At 37.8% G+C, this 24,347-nt stretch overlaps 1 protein-coding gene across 2 annotated transcripts in view; it reads left to right on the top strand.

The window, feature by feature from the left end:
* The window catches only part of LOC131109310 (adenosine kinase-like), a 115,240-nt gene that overhangs the window by 64,714 nt on the left and 26,179 nt on the right, over positions 1-24,347 (top strand). The gene's annotated exons all lie outside the window — the stretch shown is intronic.

Below are 24,347 nucleotides of genomic sequence, written 5' to 3' on the forward strand. Positions count from 1 at the left end.
GGCACACAAAACCTGCTCGGGCCTCCTAAAAGCACTTTTAAACCGTCTAAATTCCATCACCAGGGCCATAGTTTGGACATCACGCTTCTTATACAATATTGTGACAGCTCCAGAGACCTAATTATGGAAAAATAATATCATATGGGACCTTTAATCGTCCGGATGTGCCCCTGCTGAGTTATCAGGCTAAGCCATCCGACTGTCGCCACGGAGCACATTGATATTAGCGACGAGAGCCCATCCTGCTGAAAGCGACATAAAAGGATTAATGCAGCGCTTATCCTTTTGGAAATAATGCCCTTTTATTGAGCGGATTTGACACCGTAAAGGCTAATGATGACATTGAATGGAGCCCCGGGGATAAGTAATGGCGCATCATCACCGGGAGTGCTGTTGCTATTTGCATTCTGCCCGGGATCGGAGCGTATCGATCCGGACAACCTCCAAAGGCTTGTTTTTCCTCGGCGGTCAATCATCGGCGTCCTGAAGCTAATGACGGTCGTGTCCCCTGCGGGGCGGGGGGGGGGCGCCGCAATGACACGCTCGGTTCACCATCAAACCCGATAACGCCGCATATCGCGCTCATGCGGTTAATCGTGATGAATGTACATCCACGAGTGGCGCCATTTATAGCGCTAAGACTTGATTACCGCGTCCATCCAGGACTTTCCGCCGCCATCATTTTAACTCCGACAGTATAAAAAAAAAAACATAAAGAGTTTTTTTTTTTTTTCCCACAAAGTGCAAAGAGTGACCCGCTGCTTATTAGTTTTATACTCTCGACTGGTGGCTATAAACACAACATGTGCCCGTGCGAGCTAAACGGACCTCCGAGTGGAATGTAAATCACCGCTAATGTGATTCGCCGCCGCAGAGTCTCCTTGAACTTGGCGTACGCCGTTTGATTATAAAGAGGTTAAACAAATGTAATCATAAATCTGTCCATTTTTTTAATAGGATCTTACATTTTCTACGGCGGGCACTTAAGCCGACGTCTCTTTAGCTGTGAGACCTGCGCGCTAACCACTCAAACACCGTGCAGCCCCAATATCGGACATCTCTAATAATAATAGTTTTAGTAAATGTTTCATTGTTTTTCCTACTATTATTGTTTTATATTATTACTTATAATGAATTATTGTTGATCCAAATATGACTAAATGTTAGCCAAGTGGTTAGGACACAGTTGAGTGCATAAGCAGGTTCATACTCATATTCTCATACTCATATTCTCCTTCCTGTCCTTTTTTTTTTTTTTTTTTTTTTTTTTTTTATAAATCCTGTCTGAAAGCGAAGAAACACGGTGTCTGGAACCCCGGCCAGGGATCTCACTAACTCGCCCGTTCGTTCGCTCGCTCGCTCGCTCGCTCTGCAGCACTTCATGAAAAATGCATCCACTGGGTTTTTATAACTCTTCTTGGCCTCTGATAGTCGTTTCATATCATATCCATGTCATGTCAGCGCACGTATTAATTATGTAGCGAGTGCGGTTGAGGAGACAATATTGATGCGCGGCTGCCGCTAAATGGCCATGTGAGTGTGTGTCTGTGTGTGTGTGTGTGTATGTGTGTGTGTGTGTTGCCACTCTGCTATGGGGAAACATCAACATGAGTCAATTAAACACTGTCACTTACAATTTGATGAGCTATATCGTCTTTTAAGGACACTCAGGAGGACATTTTTTTTCATTTTTAATTGTCAAAGTAACGATAATAGAAAAAGTGCTCTTTAAAAATACATTTTAGAAGCTTTTGGCGAAATCTAATATGCTAAATATAGCATAATCTACATACAAGCCATGTATTCCATAACCGCCAGGTCGGAATATGAAGCTTTTTTTTTTATATGCGCACTGGATAGGCTCCAGCATACCCCCCTAGTGAGGATAAGCAGGCACTTTTTGGTCCCGTAATAAAAAAAAAAAACCTCAACATGTCCCCTGGAGGGCGGCACGGTGGTCTAGGGGTTAGCGCACAGACCTCACAGCTAGGAGACCAGGGTTCAATTCCACCCTCGGGCATCTCTGTGTGGAGTTTGCATGTTCTCCTCGGGTTTTCTCCAGGTACTCCGGTTTCCTCCCACATTCCAAAAACATGCTAGGTAATTAGCGACTCCAAATTGTCCATAGGTATGAATGTGAGTGTGAATGGTTGTTTGTCTATATGTGCCCTGTGATTGGCTGGCGACCAGTCCAGCGTGTACCCCGCCTTACGCCCGAAGACAGCTGGGATAGGCTCCAGCACCCCCCGCGACCCTCGTGAGGAAAAAGCGGTAGAAAATGAATGAATGAATGAATCACTGATATTGGGTGGATGAGTGGTTAGCACATACGCCTCACAGCTAGGAGACCCAAGTTCAATTCCACCCTCGGCTAAAAACATGCTAGGTTAATTAGCGACTAAAAATTGTCCATAGGTATGAATGTGAGTGTGAATGGTTGTTTGTCTATATGTGGCCTGTGATTGGCTGGCGACCAGTCCAGCGTGTACCCCGCCTTACGCCCGAAGACAGCTGGGATAGGCTCCAGCACCCCCCCGCGACCCTCGTGAGGAAAAAGCGGTAGAAAATGAATGAATGAATGAATCACTGATATTGGGTGGATGAGTGGTTAGCACATACGCCTCACAGCTAGGAGACCCAAGTTCAATTCCACCCTCGGCTAAAAACATGCTAGGTTAATTAGCGACTAAAAATTGTCCATAGGTATGAATGTGAGTGTGAATGGTTGTTTGTCTATATGTGCCCTGTGATTGGCTGGCGACCAGTCCAGGGTGTACCCTGCCTTACGCCCGAAGACAGCTGGGATAGGCTCCAGCACCCCCGCGACCCTCGTGAGAAAAAGCGGTAGAAAATGAATGAATGAATGAATGTCCCCTGGAGGTGGTTGCATCATTTCTTACTGTAGTAAAATTAGGTCAGCGCCGCAATTGACTTTAATTGTGAGATTATTTTGGGGATACACACACACACACACACAGACACACACAGACACACACAGACACACACCTCATTAAAACGGTTGGCACATTTCCCATTGCAATCAAATGTGTCAACATATTTGTCATTCATATTTCACTTTCACTTTTTAGCCTCGGTATGTATTTTCCAAAATGGAACGTTTTGTAAACAAAATCATATCCAGCCTTGGCGGAGGTCTTGTCCCCCCCCCCCCCCCCCCCCCCCCATCCAACACCCCCAGCTGCAGTGTATTTACTTCCTGGACAGAAATAAATGCCCCGAGAGAAGTGCCTCTTCACAGGAAGCGCCTCGTCACTCCGTATGCGCCGTGACACTCGTCCGCATCTTGTGTTTGTCTTTTTGAAGATGGCGAATGTGTCAGCCGCACGCATTCCGCCACCCGGCGAGAGGCTGAGCCGCTTTTGTCACGGTTCCTTTTTAAATGGCTGCCAGTGATACTCAGCCGGCGCTTCCTCTTCAATGCACAGATTACTTCCCTTCGGGATGATTTGAGGGCGACGAGTTAAGATGTCAGTTGAAAACACGTTAGGGTGGAGGGGATTTGGGCGGTTGTAGTTTGTGCCCCCCCCCCCCCCCCCCACCCCCATTCCTGTAGGTAAACGTGTAAGTCGATGTTTAGCAATACTTTTTATTTATTTATTTTATTTATTTTATTTATTTTATTTATTTTATTTATTTTATTTATTTTATTTATTTTATTTATTTTATTTTTTATTTTACTAATTTATTTTTTATTTTACTAATTTATTTTTTATTTTATTTATTTTTACTTTATTTACTTTTTATTAGGTAGGTAAACGTGTAAGTCGATGTTTAGCAATACTTTTTATTTATTTTATTTATTTTATTTATTTTATTTATTTTATTTATTTTATTTATTTTATTTATTTTATTTATTTGTTTTGTTTTATTTATTTGTTTTGTTTTATTTCTTTTATTTTTTATTTTACTTATTTATTTTTTATTTTACAAATTTATTTTTTATTTTACTTATTTATTTTTGATTTTACTTATTTATTATTTATTTTATTTATTTTTACTTTATTTACTTTTTATTAGGTAGGTAAACGTGTCAGTCGATGTTTAGCAATACTTTTTATTTATTTTATTTATTTATTTTGTTTTATTTATTTTATTTTTTATTTTACTTATTTATTATTTCTTTTATTTATTTTGACTTTATTTACTTTTATTATTAAAGACAAATTGACCTCGATACAATGGGGGCCATTTGTGGCTTATAGCTGACCTGCATAATCTCAAAATATAATTTAACTTGGGGGGAAAAAAACTGCAATAATTTTACAAGAATAAAGTCAAAATATTAGGGGAAAAAAGTGGTGAATTTATTAGAATATTGTCATCATATTGTGAGGGAAAAAAACATCATTTTAGTAGCATCAAGCTAAAATATAAAAAAAAATTGATATTATTTTTTAAGTCATATGAGAAGCAAACAAAACAGAATAAAGTTGTAATTTATGGAAAATTAAGTTTTGGAAAAAGTTTTGGGAATAAAGTCAAAATACTCTGGGATTATGTCATAATTACAAGATTAAAATTCACAAGGAGAAAATGGAAATAGTTGAAAATTCAAGATAAAAAAACAACAGTAAAAAGAAGAATAAAGTCAAAATATTAAGAGATGAAGAAATTAATATACTAACACAAAACGATTCGCAATTTTACAAGAATAAGCTCATAATACTAGGATAATAGGAAAAAGTCATTTTACTAGCATCGAGTTTAAATATTAATGAAAAACTTATTTTTTTAAGTTGCAATATGACAACAACAAAAAAAGTTGTAATTTTTGGAAAATCAGGCGGGGGGAAAACAGGTTACATTATGGAAATAAAGTCAAAATATTACAGGAATAAAGTCATAATATTAGAAAAACACAATTCATAAGATTTTTTAATAAGAAAATTTAAAAAATTGGAAGGAAAAACAGCAAAAATGGGAAAAAAAGCAATGAGTGAAGTCCATACATAATACTTAAATAATAATAATCATTAACTGTCGATTGAATTTTGAATATAACTTTTTTCGTAACAGAAATGCCAATGCGCTTTTCTCTCGTTGCAATTTAGTTTCGTAAGTACGGTAGTTCCCTGCTTTTTCGTGATGGTTACCTTCCGAGTAATTTAGATGTTTTCTGTCGAAGTTAGCGCTTCCATTGCTTCCATTGAAGCATAAAAAGCTTTCGAACATGTATTATTACATATTTATAAATGATGACCGACTTATGGTGAATAAGATGGGTTTTTTTTGTGTGGAATTTTTTTTTTTTGTGGAAAAAAAAATCATAAAATTTTTTTTTGGGAGCTAAAAAAATTTTTTTAGACGCATTTAAAATGTTAATAAATTTCTTTGTTTTTTTTTTTTTTTGTTTTTTATCTCCCTTGGTGACATTTTTTTATATATCATGTCGCTTTTATTTGCTCAAGCATTTTTTTTTTTAAAGCTTGTTTTTTTTTTTTTTTTAATTAGCCATCGGCAATAAAATTCATATTATAAAAGACGTACATTAAATTGTCATTTGCACCCTTAATTCTTTCTGAATGAGTCCCTGGGTGGAAAAAAAGTTTGGATACCCCTCACTTAGATGCTGCCAGTTTATGTCGGCACGCACGTTTGATGCCCACCCACGTCATCCGGGCCGCTGATGCCCGTCGTCCCACCAATTAAAGAGCCCCGGCGGTGGGTTGTCATATCAATATTCCCGTCATGACCTCCAGCTGCTTTATTGCAAATTTGCATTCACACTGAACAGTACCACGAAACACCCCCCACCTTATTACCCCCCTCATCCTTTTTTACCACCCTACTGTTGTTTTTCCTTTTTTTTTTTTTGAGAGGAAAAGGTTTCGTGATTCCCGGCATGCCAGAGAGAGGTCCTGTGAGGATTACATTGGCTAAGCCCTTATCACTCCAGGAAATTCACTGCCTGCTTTAAAAAAGTGTAGAAAATCAAAGCGGGATGGGGGGGCTGCAAAGTCTTATTCTTCTTAACTTCTTCTCCTCTTTTGCCGAGAAAGTTCTTGAGGAAAATATTTTTTTTTTTTGTCAAGTTCTCATTCCTTGCAGTGGAATTTTGGGAAAAAAAAAGTGAAGGCAGGTGCTTTAGAAAGCGAGGCACAGAAACGAGTGTGTGTGTGTGTGTGTGGGGGGGGGGGGGGGGTGGGAAGAGGGGGGGTTCCTCGTTCCTCGCTTTGGAAGCCATGTTAAACATCCAGGGGAAATGTTTGTTATTCTAACGGGATGGCGCCATGGCAACCGCTCCGAGAGACTCCCGAGGCTTTTGTGCGCTTTCATCAATCTCATTTCTTTACTTCCAACATGTCGCCGTGCCGATGACATGGATATGGATGGATATGGATGGATATGGATGGATGTTGTGTTGTCGGAGCGCGAGTTTAACGCTGCCTTTTTAAAAAAAAAAAACAAATTGACTGTGATTAGTGCGGAATGACATCCTGCCTGGGAAGGATTAATGACATTAATGACACGTTTAGTTGCTATTATTTGCTTTGTGAGTCATATTTGAATTGAACAGTATTTGTAGACATAATGCCTTTTGAGTGATGACGATAATTTCATAATTACTGCAATTCTTTTTTTCTTCTGATGGAAGTAGAAATGAAGCCTTGAAACATTAAAAATGTTATATATTTTAAACTAATTAACATAAAACTATACAGTGTACAGTCTAACCCAGGGGTCTAAAACTCAATTTACCTGGGGGCCACTGGAGCTAGGGTCTGGACAAGGCTGGGTCGCATCAGGTTTTCCAAAAAAAAAAAAATGCATTTATTAAAAATAGAAAAATTAATAAACTTTGCTTTGGTTCCAATTTTCTTCAATAAAAGCTCTGATAAAACATTCCACTGTTCTCAAATATCTTAATTTTTATTTTTCTGCACAAAATAAGATGAAAAATAAATAAACAAATCAAGAATAAAAAAAATCAATCAGTAATAAATAAATATAATAATAATAAAATGTCAAATAATAAAAACTTAAGAAACCACATATAGTTGGTGGGTAGACAAATTATTTTTTTCACATTAAAATGAACAAAGCATTATTAGAGCCCTGTAGACATGACAAAACACGACTATAGTCACATTTATACTCTTTTTATTTACAACATATTGCGCAACTGCACAGTCTTGAGACACATGCTAACTCGCAAACTAGACAGCTAGCGACCTAAACGGTAGCCTTCAAGTTATTTCCTTTCAACTTTAAATAGTCAAAAACTTACCACTTCCACACGGATAGGGAGGATAACTATTAACAGTTATTTAACCTTTAACATGAACATTAATCAAACGTAATAAACTCCGGTTTTCCTCCCACATTCCAAAAACATGCTAGGTTAATTAGCGACTCCAAATTGTCCATAGGTATGAATGTGAGTGTGAATGGTTGTTTGTCTATATGTGCCCTGTGATTGGCTGGCCACCAGTACAGGGTCTCGTCCGAAGCCAGCCAGTAGTAGTAGTAGTAGTAGGTTAGTATTAGCATGCTTATTTGCTTGCTTATTAGCCTGCTTTTGCCCTATTATATAAAATTTGTCAAATTTTTTTTTGTAAATTTTTTTTTTTTAAATCAATAAAATTTATCAAATTATTTAGGGGGGCTTAAGAACATTTTAAAATAGGCCTAATGACGCCACTGGCTCTTAGAAGTAATAAAAAAAACATGCTAGGTTAATTAGCGACTCCAAATTGTCCATAGGTATGAATGTGAGTGTGAATGGTTGTTTGTCTATATGTGCCCTGTGATTGGCTGGCCACCAATCTCTCGCCCCGAAGACAGCTGGGATAGGCTTCAGCACCCCCGCGACCCTCGTGAGGATAAGCAGTCGAAAATGAATGAATGATTATTAGTACTACTACTACTCGTAGTAGTAGTAGTAGGCTAGTATTAGCCACTGGCTCTTAGAAGTAAAAAAACAAACAAAAAAAAACATGCTAGGTTAATTAGCGACTCCAAATTGTCCATAGGTATGAATGTGAGTGTGAATGGTTGTTTGTCTATATGTGCCCTGTGATTGGCTGGCCACCAATCTCTCGCCCTGAAGACAGCTGGGATAGGCTCCAGCATACCCAGTAACCCTCGTGATTATACTTGGCTAAAATTCACTTCTCATGGTCGGATTTGGAACCAATTACCAGCAATCAATTAGCTAAACTAAGCTAATAGCAGCTCGTATGTGTGCTGTACATATTCCATAAATAGGGTTATTATACATAATATGATGACAGTATAAAATATAATATAATAATATAGCACTTTGTGGTTTAGGTAAATAAACACATTTAGCGTTTAACAATAAACCCCGTGAAGAGTCGCGATGCGGACTCGTTAACCAAAAACCTCCACGGTGCCGTCCCACTGAAGAGCCTCCCCGACTCAGTTCTCAGTTCAGTCGAACGCTCTGGTTGCTCGGACACATCATGAAAAATGTCCACTTAAGGAGGGAAAAATAAACCTTTAAAGCCCGTCTGAGAAGAAGGCGAGGTGGAAGGTTGCTTTCTAATTGCGGGAGAAGAGCGAAGTAAACAAAAGTCTGATCGATGGTGGCGGGGATTACATCCGAGGAGAAGTCTTTGGTCTTGGTCCAAGCGGAGAAGCTGCTGAGATAAAAGCATTATATATCACATGAAGGATGGTTGGGGGGGGGTTGGGGGGGGCGACAACTATCTTGGTTATTTGTATCAAACAAAGATAAGAGTGTTGGGAGTGTGATGGAAGGCTTAAATGGGATCATGACGGGGGGGGGGGGGGGGACGGACTACCAACAGCATTACGTTGCGGTGTGAAGACCCTCCATTCATCACTGGGGAGTCGTTTTTTTTTCTTCATCTTGTCCTGATCCACTCCACCACGGTGCAGAAATACGCCAGCATTCCTAGTGACGACATCGCCGCAAGGGTTTCACACCGGTCACACGGTTTTAATGACGTTTTGTGCCGTTTATCATAAACGACATCAGGAGGTCGCCTACAGCCACAGCAGTTATGTCAACCAGGTAGACTTTATTTTATTGTCATGCACCGAGTAACTCGGTTAGGAACTCAATTACTTTTTTTTGGAGAAGTAACTAGTAAATATAACTATTTTTTTTTACGTAACGTGCCCAACACTGCAAAAATAATAATAATAATAATAATCATCATCATCACATAATAACCATAATAGCCATAATCACAATAACCATAATAATCATAATCATAATAACCATAATAGTCATAATCACAACAACCGTAACAATAATAACAATAATAACAATAATAACAATAATAACAATAATAACAATAATAACAATAATAACAATAATAACAATAATAACAATAATAACAATAATAACAATAATAACAATAATAGAAAATAAGGCATTTAAGACAGTTTACCTTGCCTGGACTGGTGGCCAGCCAGCCAATCACAGGGCACATATAGACAAACAACCATTCACACTCACATTCATACCTATAGACAATTTGGAGTGATTATTATTATTATTATTTATACTTGAAAATGGGTCGCGGGGGTCCTGGAGCCTATCCCAGCTGTCTTCGGGGCGAGAGGCAGGGTACACCCTGGACTGGTGGCCAGCCAATCACACGGCACATATAGACAAACAACCATTCACACTCACATTCATACCTATGGACAATTTGGAGTGATTATTATTATTATTATTATTATTATTATTTATGCTTGAAAATGAGTCGAAGGGGTGCTGGAGCCTATCCCAGCTGTCTTCAGTCTAGAGGCGGGGTACACCCTGGACTGGTGGCCAGCCAATCACAGGGCACATATAGACAAACAACCATTCACACTCACATTCATACTTATGTACAATTTGGAGTGATTATTATTATTATTATTTATGCTTGAAAATGGTCAGTTTGGGCAAAATTAACGTAAGTGATTTTGGTTATTATCAAGAAAAGACACTTTTCTTCTCTTTTTTGTTGGGAACTGATATTTCCCCGAAACTAGTTAATGTGCCATTTTTGACAGCCTAAATATATATATATATATGTAGATATCAGAGTAGAGCAGTATGCATATCCGTACATAAACATATTAAAGTGAATATCTATTTCTACGTTCTTGTTTTATAGTCTTTGGCACACAAACCTGACGCCTACCCACCATAAAGTGTGACGTCGGGATTTTTTTTTTTTTTTTTAAGCGCCTGTTTGATGCCTATTTTTTTATTTTTTATTTTTTGGCTCAAATGGTTTCCTGGATGCTTTTTTTTTCGAGTGCAGGAGAGCCAACACTCCACTGCAAATATTTGACGTGGATTTCTTTTGGGATGGAAATGGGGGGGGGGGGTGCATCCGCTTAGGAAAAAGCAATATATTTCATCATAATGGGCAACTTGAGACGGTGTTATCTTACATTCAGCAACCTTCACTCGGCACAAAGCAAAGTTGGAACCAAAAAAAACAAAAAACAAAACAAAATGCAGACTCTTCAAGGAAATGAGTAATTATTTTTTTGTAATATTGCTCAGCGCCAAATAAATAAACACGCTTCAACTTTCTCACAGCAAGAGTTTCTTGCAGCAAATGTCTCTTTTGCATAATTTCCACACTCTTGTCGCCACGTCTTGATTTGATTTGGAGACCCTCCACTTTCAAGGAAATTGAGCTTAGGGTATGAGAGTTCACACTTCCCACCTCAGGGCAATTGATTTTTTTTCGTGTTCCCCCCCCCCTCCTGGAGCTCGGTGGTGTTTGAAAGTGTTAAACATGTTGTGGAACCTCAGCAGGGTTTTCATTATTGAGGGAAATATTTTTTTGGTACCACTTTACATGATGATGATCAATTATGATGTATTTTTATATATATATATATATGAAAGGTGGGGGTTATTTTGAATAACTGGAGTGATCATTTTAGTTACACATACACCTTGCTCATACATGAGCGAGCGTACTGTGAGAATTGACTTTGTGGATTATTTGGAGTCTTTCATTTTATTTCTACTGTGTGTTAATATTACACAAAGTGGCAGTTGGCATTAATAACTGGCGAAGAAAATAACTGCATTGATGATAGGACATGACGATCTTGGTTGTGCATTAGCTAGCATACCGTGAGCTTTGACTTTGGGGATTATTTTTGAGTCTTTTTGTTTGTTTCTATTATGTAAAGCGGCAGTTTTCATTAATAACTAGCATAATAAGATACTGCATTGATTATAGGACATGCCAATCTTGGATGTGCATCAGCTAGCATACAATGAGCTTTGATTTTCGGGATTATTTTTGAGTCTTTCTGTTTGTTTATATTCCCTAAAGTGGCAGTTTTCATTAATAACTAGCACCATAAGCTATGACATTCATTATAGGACATGCCGTTCTTACTAGCATATTGTGCTAGTATTGTGCTAGCATATTGTGAGCTTTGACTTTGGGGATTATTTTGAGTCTTTCTATTCGTTTCTATTACAAAAGGTGGCAGTTTTCATTAATAACTAGCATAATAAGCTATTGCATTGATTATAAGACATGTTGATCTTGGTTGTGCATCAGCTAGCATACCGCCGAGCTTTGATTTTCTGAATTATTTCTGAGTCTTTCTGTTTGTTTTTGTTACCTAAAGTGGCAGTTTTCATTAATAACTAGCATAATAAGCTATTGCATTGATTATAGGACATGCCAATCTTGGTTGTGCATTAGCTAGCATACAATGAGCTTTGATTTTCGGGATTATTTTTGAGTCTTTCTATTCGTTTCTATTACAAAAGGTGGCAGTTTTCATTAATAACTAGCATAATAAGCTATTGCATTGATTATAGGACATGCCAATCTTGGTTGTGCATCAGCTAGCATACAATGAGCTTTGATTTTCGGGATTATTTTTGAGTCTTTCTATTCGTTTCTATTACAAAAGGTGGCAGTTTTCATTAATAACTAGCATAATAAGCTATTGCATTGATTATAAGACATGTTGATCTTGGTTGTGCATTAGCTAGCATACCATGAGCTTTGATTTTCGGGATTATTTTTGAGTCTTTCTGTTTGTTTTTGTTACCTAAAGTGGCAGTTTTCATTAATAACTAGCATAATAAGATATTGCATTGATTATAAGACATGTCGATCTGGGTTATGCATTAGCTAGCATACCATGAGCTTTGATTTTCGGGATTATTTTTGAGTCTTTCTGTTTGTTTCTATTACCTAAGGTGGCAGTTTTCATTAATAACTAGCATAATAAGCTATTGCATTGATTATAGGACATGCCGATCTTGCTTGTGCATTAGCTAGCATACCGTGAGCTTTGATTTTCGGGATTATTTTGAGTCTTTCTGTTTGTTTTTATTACGTAAAGCGGCAGTTTTCATTAATAACTAGCATACTTTTAACTTTATGGGTTATTTCGAGTCTTAGTGTTTATTTTTATCGCACAACTCGTCAGTTTTCATTAATAACCGGCGGTGGGAGTCATCACATTAATTGTATTAGATATGTATTTTGCTTATACATGAGCTAGCAGTCTTTGACTTTTATCGTTATGGCTTATTTGGAGTCTGTGTGTTCATTTCTATAACTTCCTGTAAGACTTTATGGTAAAAGTAGTACCATGTTATGACTGCGTTGTACCCGTCCAAGATGTTCTCAGTGTCTGTGTTTCAAATCAAGCTAATACTTTTTTTTGTTCCTGCTGCGTTCCAAGTGTTGTGACTCCAGCCGCTTGCAGTTTTGGGACGATTAAATTAAAAAAAAAAAAAAAAAGTGTCAGGCGTCGAGCCAAGTGACATTCCAGTTTCCCATCCACGGTCTGGCCCGGCTATGAAAGGGGAGAAGTTAAAGTCTTTAGCGCCGGTCGAGGCGTGGATCGTGTGTCCAGAATACCGGGGTCCTGTTTCCCATGTGTCAGGGAGGCCCCCCCCCCCCCCCTCCCCTCCCCGTGGAAGTGGAGCCGCCGATCACATTTCCAGGTTGAGGCAAAACATTCCGTTAAGCATTCTAGCCGGTGATAATTCCCGGGAAGACAACTTTACTCACAGCAAACATCATCTGGGTGTACATTCGGGTGTAATGGGCTTAAAATATACCTTTTAAAATAAAAAATGAAGGATTTGCATCAGCAGCAATGGAAGTCTATTTTAATTCAGGAAAATAAGCTGGAGTGTTTCTATTACTGCCACACGGGCGTAAATGGAAGGAATTGAATTTATCACCTGAGTCTGTTGGCCAAAAGACTAATTATAGCCGATGTGTTCACGTTACGATTCTTAACAAATCCAAAACATCATCATAAAAAAAAAAAAGGTCAGGTTAATGTTCTGTTTGCTCCCAATATTTTATCACACGGTTAATTATTGACAAAGTATTTATTGCATTTAATCTGTGCATGAGCTAGTGTACCGTAAATTTAATTTCTGTGGATTATTTGTAGTATTTATAGTAATTTCCAATGTGCAGCTGATGAGTCCAGTTGTTATTTTGTGGATTATTTTGAGATTTTCATTTGATTTATGTTATTAAAGATGGTGATTGGAACAGGTGGGAGGAGTCATCACGTTAGCCGTGTGACATGACATCATTGCTTGTGCATGAGTGAGTGTAAATACATACATGTTCTATATCATATGATAACCATAGAATAGTACATTGGATTTTTGTTTTTGCAATGTGGCAAAATTTAGCATGATGTTTCGGAAAACTTCTTTTTTGGAAAAATCTTTTTGGAATTTTTTTTGGTGATGTTTCTATAAAAGCATACAAGTGATGGGCAATAGGAAAAGTTTGATGATAACCATAGAACAGGAAATAGCAAAAATCTGTTAAATTTTAAATAAAAAGATCAGCCTGTGTTGAGATGTACTGCCATAATCCCCAAAATAAAACTATGACCTGTGTCCTGTACACAAAACAGGATAAAGTGTGATGATAACCATAGAATAGCAAATTAGATTTTATTTTGCAATGTCGCAAAATTTAGCATGATGTTTCAGTAAACTTCAGCTCAGTGAGAATCTTTTTGTGATTTTTTTTGGGTGATGTTACTATAAAAGCATTTAAGTGATGGCCAATAGGAAAAGTGTGATGATAACCATAGAACAGGAAATAGCTGTTAAATTTGAATGAAGAGATATCTGTGTTGAGATGTACTGCCATAATCCCCAAAATAAAACAGTGACCTGTGTCCTGTACACAAAACAGGATAAAGTGTGATGATAACCATAGAATAGCAAATTCGATTTTATTTTGCAATGTCGCAAAATTTAGCATGACATTTCAGTAAACTTCAGTTGAAGTTTGATACATATATGTTTTGGGGGAAAATATGCATCTAAATTGACAAAGGTTAAAGCGTGATGATAACCATAGAACAGGAAATTGATTTTTTTTTTTTTTGCAATGTAGCCAAATTTGAACGACCATAAAACTACACTTCGAAAGACAGAGGTCAAGCCGCCATTATGCGTGATGATAAAGTGTGATGATAACCATAGAATACCATATAAGATTTTATTATTTTTTTGCAATGTCGCAAAATTTTGCATGACGTTTCAGTAAACTTCAGCTCAGTGAGAATCTTTTTGTGATTTTTTTTTAAGTGATGTTACTATAAAAGCATATAAGTGATGGCCAATAGGAAAAGTGTGATGATAACCATAGAACAGGAAAAGGTTAAATTTTAATAAAGAGATATTATTTTCAGCTTGTGTTAAGATGTACTGCCATAATCCCCAAAATAAAACTGTGACCTGTGTCCTGTACACAAACAGGATAAAGTGTGATGATAACCATAGAACAGGAAATAGCATAAAAGAGATATAATTTGTTCTATATCATATGGATGTATGTATAATTTGTGTTTGTATATAATTTTACTTATTTTTATAGTGAAGGTTGCTGATTGTCATTAATTACTGGCAGGAGGAGCGATCACATGACATACATGTTACGTCATGCTTCATAATGCATGCTTCCGTTGTGCCGCACGGCGCTAGTGTTAGCCTATAACAGAGATTTCCGTCTTTCGGAATGCTTTCGCCGGCCGCAACGGATTCAGTGTGAGCCGGGATAACTGGTGGGAGAATCCATCACATTCATTATCGGACATATGAACTGGCATATAGTGGGCTATGACTTTGTGGATTATTTTCAGTCTTTCAGTTTAAACCCAACGCTGCGTCAATATTAGCATTAGCGTAAACACATGTTTCCATCCCAGAGCTTTCACTGATTCCTTCCTCTCATTACCCCAGACATCCATCCCATCATGCATTGTGGCGCTGGGGGGTTCATTACAGCGAATTAGATGTCACACAGATCTTCTCCTCCTCCTCCACGCTTATCTCTATAAAGCAAGGCCGATCGATAGCCGAGGTTTGGAGCTTCATTAGCTCAGCGTGCGGACTCCGTCGGGGGACGGACCTTTTGGCATGCGCCGCTTACGAGATGCGCGTTTACTCTCCGGTATTCCTCGCCGTCCTGCTGTTTTACAAATGATGCACGGACCAACAAAGACCTTCACGCATGATGTGACACTGTTTGGGACGAGGCAAACATTTTTCGAGGTCTCAGTGAGGTCTCCCACCAGTTATAAGTTTGTACGTCTTTCAAGAAAATCCATTGAGGACGTCGTATTACCCAAAGTATGTTTTTTGCAAACATGGAAAATGTGATAATAACCATAGAACCAAAAAAAACTATTTATTGTGATATACCCTAATTTCAGTGGCCATAAAGCCAATTATACATTTATGTTTGGGGAAAAATATACATCTAAATTGACTAAGGTTAAAGCGTGATGATAACCATAGAACAGGAAATGGGATTTTTTTTTTTTTGCAATGTAGCAAAATTTAGCATGATGTTTCGGGAAACTTCAGCTCCATGAGAATCTATTTGTGATTTTTTTTAGTGATGTTACTATAGAAGCATACAAGTGACGGCCAATAGGAAAAGTGTGATGATAACCATAGAACAAGAAGTAACTTTTAAATTTGAATGAAGAGATATCATTCTCAGCCTGTGTTGAGATGTACTGCCATAATCCCAAAAATAAAACTGACCTGTGTCCTGTACACAAAACAGGATAAAGTGTGATGATAACCATAGAATAGCAAATTTGATTTATTAAAAAAAAAATTTTTTTTTTGCAATGTCGCAAAATTTACCATGATGTCTTGGGAAAATTTAATTCAGTAAGAATCTTTTTCTGATTTTTTTTTTGGATGATGTTACTATAGAAGCATACAAGTGACGGCCAATAGGAAAAGTGTGATGATAACCATAGAATAGCCGTGAGAATCTTTTTGTGATTTTTTTGGGGGTGATGTTACTATAGAAGCATACAAGTGATGGCCAATAGGAAATGTGTGATGATAACCATAGAATAGCAAATTTGATTTTTTTTTTTTTTTTTTTGCAATGTCGCAAAATTTAGCATGATGTCTTGGGAAACTTCAGGTCAGTGAGAATCTTTTGGTGTTTTTTTTTTATGATGTTTCTATCGAAGTAGTAAGTGACGGCCAATAGGAAAAGTGTGATGATAACCATAGAACAGGCCATACTGCCATAATCCCCCAAAATAAAACTATGACCTGTGTCCTGTACACAAAACAGGATAAAGTGTGATGATAACCATAGAATAGCCGTGATAATCCTTTTGTGATTTTTTTTTGGGTGATGTTACTATAGAAGCATACAAGTGATGGCCGATAGGAAATGTGTGATGATAACCATAGAATAGCAAATTTGATTTTTTTTTAATTTAGCAAAATTTAGCATGATGTCTTGGGAAACTTCAGGTCAGTGACAATCTTTTTTTTTTTTTTGATGATGTTACTATCGAAGTAGTAAGTGACGGCCAATAGGAAAAGTGTGATGATAACCATAGAACAGGCCATACTGCCATAATCCCCCAAAATAAAACTATGACCTGTGTCCTGTACACAAAACAGGATAAAGTGTGATGATAACCATAGAATAGCTGTGAGAATCTTTTTGTGATTTTTTCTTTTTTTTTTTGGGTGATGTTACTATAGAAGCATACAAGTGATGGCCGATAGGAAAAGTATGATGATAACCATAGAACAGGAAATAGCATAAAAAGTATGATGATAACCATAGAACAGGAAATAGCATAAAAAGTATGATGATAACCATAGAACAGGAAATAGCATAAAAAGTATGATGATAACCATAGAACAGGAAATAGCATAAAAGAGATATACATATATCCATATGATATAGAACAAATTATCCCAAAATAAAACTGTGACCTGCACACAAAACAGGATAAAGTGTGATGATAACCATAGAATAGTTTTTTTTTTTTTTTTTTTTTTTGCAATGTCGCAAAATTTATTTTCATCAAAAATTTTTTTTTTTTTTTGATGATGTTACTTTCGGCCAATAGGAAAAGTGTGACGATAACCATAGAACAGGCCATACTGCCATAATCCCCCCAAATAAAACTATGACCTGTGTCCTGTACACATAACAGACCATTAAAAACAACACATACATATCGACACATACGATAAGGCGGCCATTGAGCTTGGGCAGCATCCTCCTTTGATGGAGCTGAGAGGCATTTTGGCGCGAGGCGATAACATCTGCCTCTTCTTTCCTCGCTTCCATTAGGAATCATGTTCCGCTCAAGCTTATCAGATAACTGGGAAATTCATCCACTGCTTCCAAGGGACTTGGGTGGAAGCCAGTTGGTGCTGGAGAATATAAGGGTGGTCTTTTTAAGGCCGCCCTTGGGAGTTCATGAAAAGGGGGGGACAAGGGGGGGGGGGTTATCATGTCAGGATGTAAGAACCTGAGTGTCCGTGATTAAGTAACCGATTCTTGATCTATCCGGGAATGGCGGCTCAACATTCCCGTTTATGTTGAAGCTAATTAGCGTGGACATCGGTCGCGCATTAAGCAAAATTAGCATTCATTTTCGCTAATAGAACGGGAAGTCGGTTGTGGCTGGCTAATTCGACATCGAACCTTTCCTGTGCCGGTTCAAAAATATGTTGGCAGTGTAGTGGCTCGGTCAGTCGGAACGCCAAGGAATGTTCTCAAGATCCCGGAGTAGACAGTCCAGGCGGTTTTAGCATGCCAACATTTAGCCGCAAAATAAATCATTGTCGTATAAAAAAACCAAAACAATGAGCTTCTTTCACATCAAGATCAAAGCCCTACGAGCTGTCTTTTGCATTTCTCACAGAACTTTTTGAAAGTTGTAAATGTGAATCATTGAATCATGCTTTGACAAGCTCCTTTTACACAGACGATTAAAGCCAGAATATACACACATTTCCTAAGTAAATTATCATCTAGGTAGTATTATCCAATAGCAGCTGTGTGAAAGGGAATAGCAAGAAACACATTTGTCCTTTTGTGTGAAAAGCGATTTGCTTTTCCAATGTTTGCGTCTCGGAATTTTTCTGTGTGAAAGACACTACTTGTTGAAACTACCTCAAAAGTCGTGAAATTATTTTACACCCCCGTTATTCCACACAGGCACTACTCACACATGTATTTAGGTGTGCATTTCATACAGAAGCGACCATACTGGGATACATTTTAGCATTTTTTTTCCCTCTGGTTTGTCTGCTAAGAACCGCATGCTTTGACAAGCTCCTTTTACACAGACGATTAAAGCCAGAATATACACAAATTTCCTAAGTAAATTATCATCTAGGTAGTATTATCCGATAGCAGCTGTGTGAAAGGGAATAGCAAGAAACACATTTGTCGTTTTGTGTCAAAAGCGATTTTTTTTTTCCAATGTTAGCGTCATAGAATTTTTCTGTGTGAAAGACACTACTTGTTGAAACTACCTCAAAAGTCGTTATTCCACACAGGCACTACTCATACATGTATTTAGGTGTGCATTTCATACAGAAGCGACCATACTGGGATATGTATTTGCATTTTTTTCCCCTGGTTTGTCTGCTAAGAACCACATGCTTTGACAAGCTCCTTTTACACAGCCGATTAAAGCCAGAATATACACAAATTTCCTTAGTAAATTATCATCTAGGTAGTATTATCCAATAGCAGCTGTGTGAAAGGGAATAGCAAGAAACACATTTGTCCTTTTGTGTGAAAAGCGATTTGCTTTTCCAATGTTAGCGTCTCGGAATTTTTCTGTGTGAAAGACACTACTTGTTAAAACTACCTCAAAAGTCGTTATTCCACACAGGCACTACTCACACATGTATTTAGGTGTGCATTTCATACAGAAGCGACCATACTGGGATACATTTTTGTATTTTTTTCCCCCTGGTTTGTCTGCTAAGAACTGCATGCTTTGACAAGCTCCTTTTACACAGCCGATTAAAGCCAGAATATACACAAATTTCCTAAGTAAATTATCTACAGGTAGTATTATCCAATAGCAGCTGTGTGAAAGGGAATAGCAAGAACTGTGTCAAAAGCGATTTGCTTTTCCAATGTTTGCATCATCGAATTTTTCTGTGTGAAAGACACTACTTGTTGAAAGTACCTCAAAAGTCGTGAAATTATTTTACACCCCCTTAATTCCACACGGACACTATTCACACATGTGTGCATTTCATACAGAAGCGACCATACTGGGATATGTATTTGCATTTTTTTTTCCCCCTCGGTTTGTCTGCAAAGTAAACATTTCCACAAGGTGTCAATCGGTGGACATGAACCTTTTGAGTGAAAACACTCAAGACGCCGAACGCGGGATGTGAGGACAGTGTCGCCGTGTTCGCAGTCGCTCTGTCGAAAAAGCTCACGCAGCAGCTTGGAAAATGGCAGGTAATTGGCCCAGCCGTTGAATCCAGTTAGGTTTTTGCTTGAGAGACTAAAATAACAAAGCGCTGATTGCTGGAGGAGACAAGGGGGGGGGTCAGCTCGGAGGCAAGAAGACTTAATTCGATACACATTTCTCCCCTTCACCCACCTTGAAATGTACTGGAAAAAAAAAGGGTGAAATGGTCTCCCATCTGCCAGATTACATTTAAGCAGCAGGAGAAGCTGAAGGAGCGCCCTTCACAATATTGTGTGAAGGCTGTCAAAGTCTATGCAGCAGCCTGCTGGCTGAAAGTCGGCCTCATCAGAAATTCCGACTCTGTGAAAATGGAGGAGGACTTTTTTTTTTTTTTACATGTGTGTTTTTGTATTAAAAAAAAAAAAAAAAAAAAAACATGACACCTGAGATTTAGTGTTACACTAGCACATAATTGGGGGGGGGGCACATGCAACATGAGAAAAGTCACAAAGTCACAAACATGTAAGTCGAGCTGAACGGGTTCGTGTATAACACAATAACACACGTGTCACATGTATGTTTAACACAATCATGCCAGTTATTAATGACAATCATCACATGACATAATAGACATAGACTCCAAAATAATACACAAAGTCACAGCACACTTATTAATGACAAACATACGTACCTCCCACCAGTTATTAATAAAAACCACCACCTTGCATATTGCAAATAGCTAGGAAGACTTGAAATAATCCGTTTAGTCAAAGCCCAAAGGATGCTAGCTCATACACGAGCAACTAGCCTACAGTATGCTAGCTCATGCAAAGTTAAAAGTCAGTTAAAACTAGCATATTAAAAATAGCTAGAAAAACTACAAATAATCCCTTTCGTCAAAGCCCAAAGTATATATGTCATATAATTAATGCAAACTCTCCTCCCGCCAGTTATTGTTGAAAAATTGTTAGCTTGTATTATGGAAAAATATATATATTAGAAATAGCTAAAAAGACCCGAATATGCTTACTCATGCATAAGCAATGCAGACATGTTGTATACTTAATGCAAACTCTCCTCCCGCCAGTTATTGTTGAAAAATTGTTAGCTTGTATTATGGAAAAATATATATATTAGAAATAGCTAGAAAGACCCGAATATGCTTACTCATGCATAAGCAATGCAGACATGTTGTATACTTAATGCAAACTCTCCTCCCGCCAGTTATTGTTGAAAAATTGTTAGCTTGTATTATGGAAAAATATATACATTAGTAATAGCTAGAAAGACCCGAATATGCTTACTTATGCATGAGCAATGCAGACATGTTGTATACTTAATGCAAACTCTCCTCCCGCCAGTTATTGTTGAAAAATTGTTAGCTTGTATTATGGAAAAATATATACATTAGAAATAGCTAGAAAGACCCGAATATGCTTACTCATGCATAAGCAATGCAGATATGTTGTATACTTAATGCAAACTCTCCTCCCGCCAGTTATTGTTGAAAAATTGTTAGCTTGTATTATGGAAAAATATATACATTAGAAATAGCTAGAAAGACCCGAATATGCTTACTCATGCATAAGCAATGCAGATATGTTGTATACTTAATGGAAACTCTCCTCCCGCCAGTTATTGTTGAAAAATTGTTAGCTTGTATTATGGAAAAATATATACATTAGAAATAGCTAGAAAGACCCGAATATGCTTACTCATGCATAAGCAATGCAGACATGTTGTATACTTAATGCAAACTCTCCTCCCGCCAGTTATTGTTGAAAAATTGTTCGCTTGTATTATGGAAAAATATATATATTAGAAATAGCTAGAAAGACCCGAATATGCTTACTCATGCATAAGCAATGCAGACATGTTGTATACTTAATGCAAACTCTCCTCCCGCCAGTTATTGTTGAAAAATTGTTAGCGTGTATTATGGAAAAATATATATATTAGAAATAGCTAGAAAGACCCGAATATGCTTACTCATGCATAAGCAATGCAGGCATGTTGTATACTTAATGCAAACTCTCCTCCCGCCAGTTATTGTTGAAAAATTGTTAGCTTGTATTATGGAAAAATATATATATTAGAAATAGCTAGAAAGACCCGAATATGCTTACTCATGCATAAGCAATGCAGACATGTTGTATACTTAATGCAAACTCTCCTCCCGCCAGTTATTGTTGAAAAATTGTTAGCTTGTATTATGGAAAAATAGATATATTACAAATAGCTACAAAGACCCGAATATGCTTACTCATGCATGAGCAATGCAGACATGTTGTATACATAATGCAAACACTCCTCCTGCCAGGTATTATTGACATGAATTGCCTTGAATAGCAGCACTCATTGTCTAATCAGCTAATTATTTATAATAATTGCCACATAACACAATAGAAATAATCCGAATGACTTGAAATAAGCCCCAAAGTCATGTACAATCATCACAGTGGGTATCCTCCTGCCAGTTATGACGACCACTTTGTATAATATATTCACAGAAATACTCAAATACAGTAATCTCAAAGTACCCTTGCTCACACATGACCAAAGTAGATGTTGTATAGTTAATGTGATCGCTCCACCTGCCAGTTATTAATGACAAAAACGACACTTAGAAATCGGAACAATCACTCAAAATCGCAGTTAATCATGAAAATGTATGCTTGTGCGTCATATCAATAGCAGCACTCATTGTCTCATTGGCTAATTATTTATAATAATTGGCACATAACACAAAGTCATGTACGATCATCACTGTGGGTATCCTCCTGCCAGTTATGACGACCACTTTGTATAATATATTCACAGAAATGCTCAAATAGAGTAATCTCAAAGTATGCTTGCTTAAGCATGACCAATTATAATTAACGTGATCGCTCCTCCTGCCAGTTATTAATGACAAAAACGACACTTTACGTGATGGAAATCGGAACAATCACTCAGAATACAGTACTCGACCAGCAACACAGGTGCAATTGCAGTTAATAATGAAAATTATTAACTCATTGTCTAATCGGCTAATTATTTATAATAATTGGCAGGTATCCTCCTGCCAGTTATGACGACCACTTTGTAGAATATATACACAGAGATACTCAAATACAGTAATCCCAAAGTACGCTTGCTCACATATGACCAAAGTAGATATTGTATAGTAAATGCGATCGCTCCTCCTGCCAGTTATTAATGACAAAAATGACACTTTGAAATCGGAACAATCACTAAAAATACAGTGCCAGCAACACAGATGCAGTTAATATTGAAAATGTATGCTTGTAATAGCAGCACTTGTTAGCTAATGGGCTAATTATTCATAATAATTGCCACATAACACAATAAAAATAATCAGAATGACTTGAAATCAGCCCCAAAGTCATGTACGATCATCAGAGTGGGTATCCTCCTGCCAGTTATGACGACCACTTTGTAGAATATATACACAGAAATACTCAAATACAGTAATCCCAAAGTACGCTTGCTCACATATGACCAAAGTAGATATTGTATAGTAAATGTGATCGCTCCTCCTGCCAGTTATTAATGACAAAAACGACACTTGGAAATCGGAACAATCACTAAAAATACGGTACCAGCAACACAGATGCAGTTAATAGTTCATGTCTTCCCAGGCTCCATTTCTGGGAAATGTGGTGTCACGCTTCTGGCAGGAGGAAGCGACTTGTAGCCGCAGTGATCTTGGACTAGGCTTGTTTTGGGGGGGTGGCGGGGACTGGGGGGGCTTTGATCAGCGCTAACACGCTGCAAACCGTGGCGGTTTATTTTCAGAAAAGACAATCACTTGACGCTTTGGCACACAGTAAAAGAAAAATGTCACCGATGGGCCGTCAGCCCAGTACGACTTCCTTGTGTTTGTGTCAGTGCAAGGCACGCAACCTCAGGTGCGAAACCCAGACCTAAACAAAGTCCGTCTTACTGCTTGGACTCTCTCGTCATCAGGCTTTAATGAGGAGATTCCCAGCAAGATTGAATGAAACTTTTTTCTCTCTGAGCTCCAGCGTTTTATTTGACAGAGCAGCTTGTGGCTGGAAAACAAGGTTAAGAAGATCAGTATCAAAGGAGGAGTCTTTCTGTGTGCCCCCCCCCCGTGTCGGATTTCCACCTTGAAAACCCGGAAGGTGTTTTCTTACCTGATTTGTATTCATTCACACAATAGGCCGACCTGCCTCTCTTGTTTCCCAGTAAGGAGAGTCCAGACGAGACTTTTGTTGGCGCGATCATCGGATACGTTCATGTTGTTTCCTGCGGCCGTGGGGGTTGATTTGCTCCCCTTCTTTGTTGCCAGGCGCTCTTAAAAAAAAAAAAAAAAAAAACACCCTCAAGAGTGTCGTCCAACCCGCAAATTAGCAGCTAAAAGGTGCCACAGTTGTCAGTTGTCTGTTTTTACAAATGCAACATAATAGTTGGGGGGGGGCACAATCGCTAGCAACACTATCAAAACTGCTCCATGCGAGTCTATTGGCTGAAGAAAAAGGATCACACAACTCCCACGTCTGTAGCTGACTGACTTTATTTTAAGATGTGTAGTGAAGCCTGCTTTTATTCAAAACTTCATGATAGAAATGAAGTTTTGGATGAGAAAAAAATCACTAAAAAGTAAA

This window comes from Doryrhamphus excisus, chromosome 22 (genome assembly GCF_030265055.1).
Source record: "Doryrhamphus excisus isolate RoL2022-K1 chromosome 22, RoL_Dexc_1.0, whole genome shotgun sequence".
Lineage (NCBI taxonomy): Eukaryota > Metazoa > Chordata > Actinopteri > Syngnathiformes > Syngnathidae > Doryrhamphus > Doryrhamphus excisus.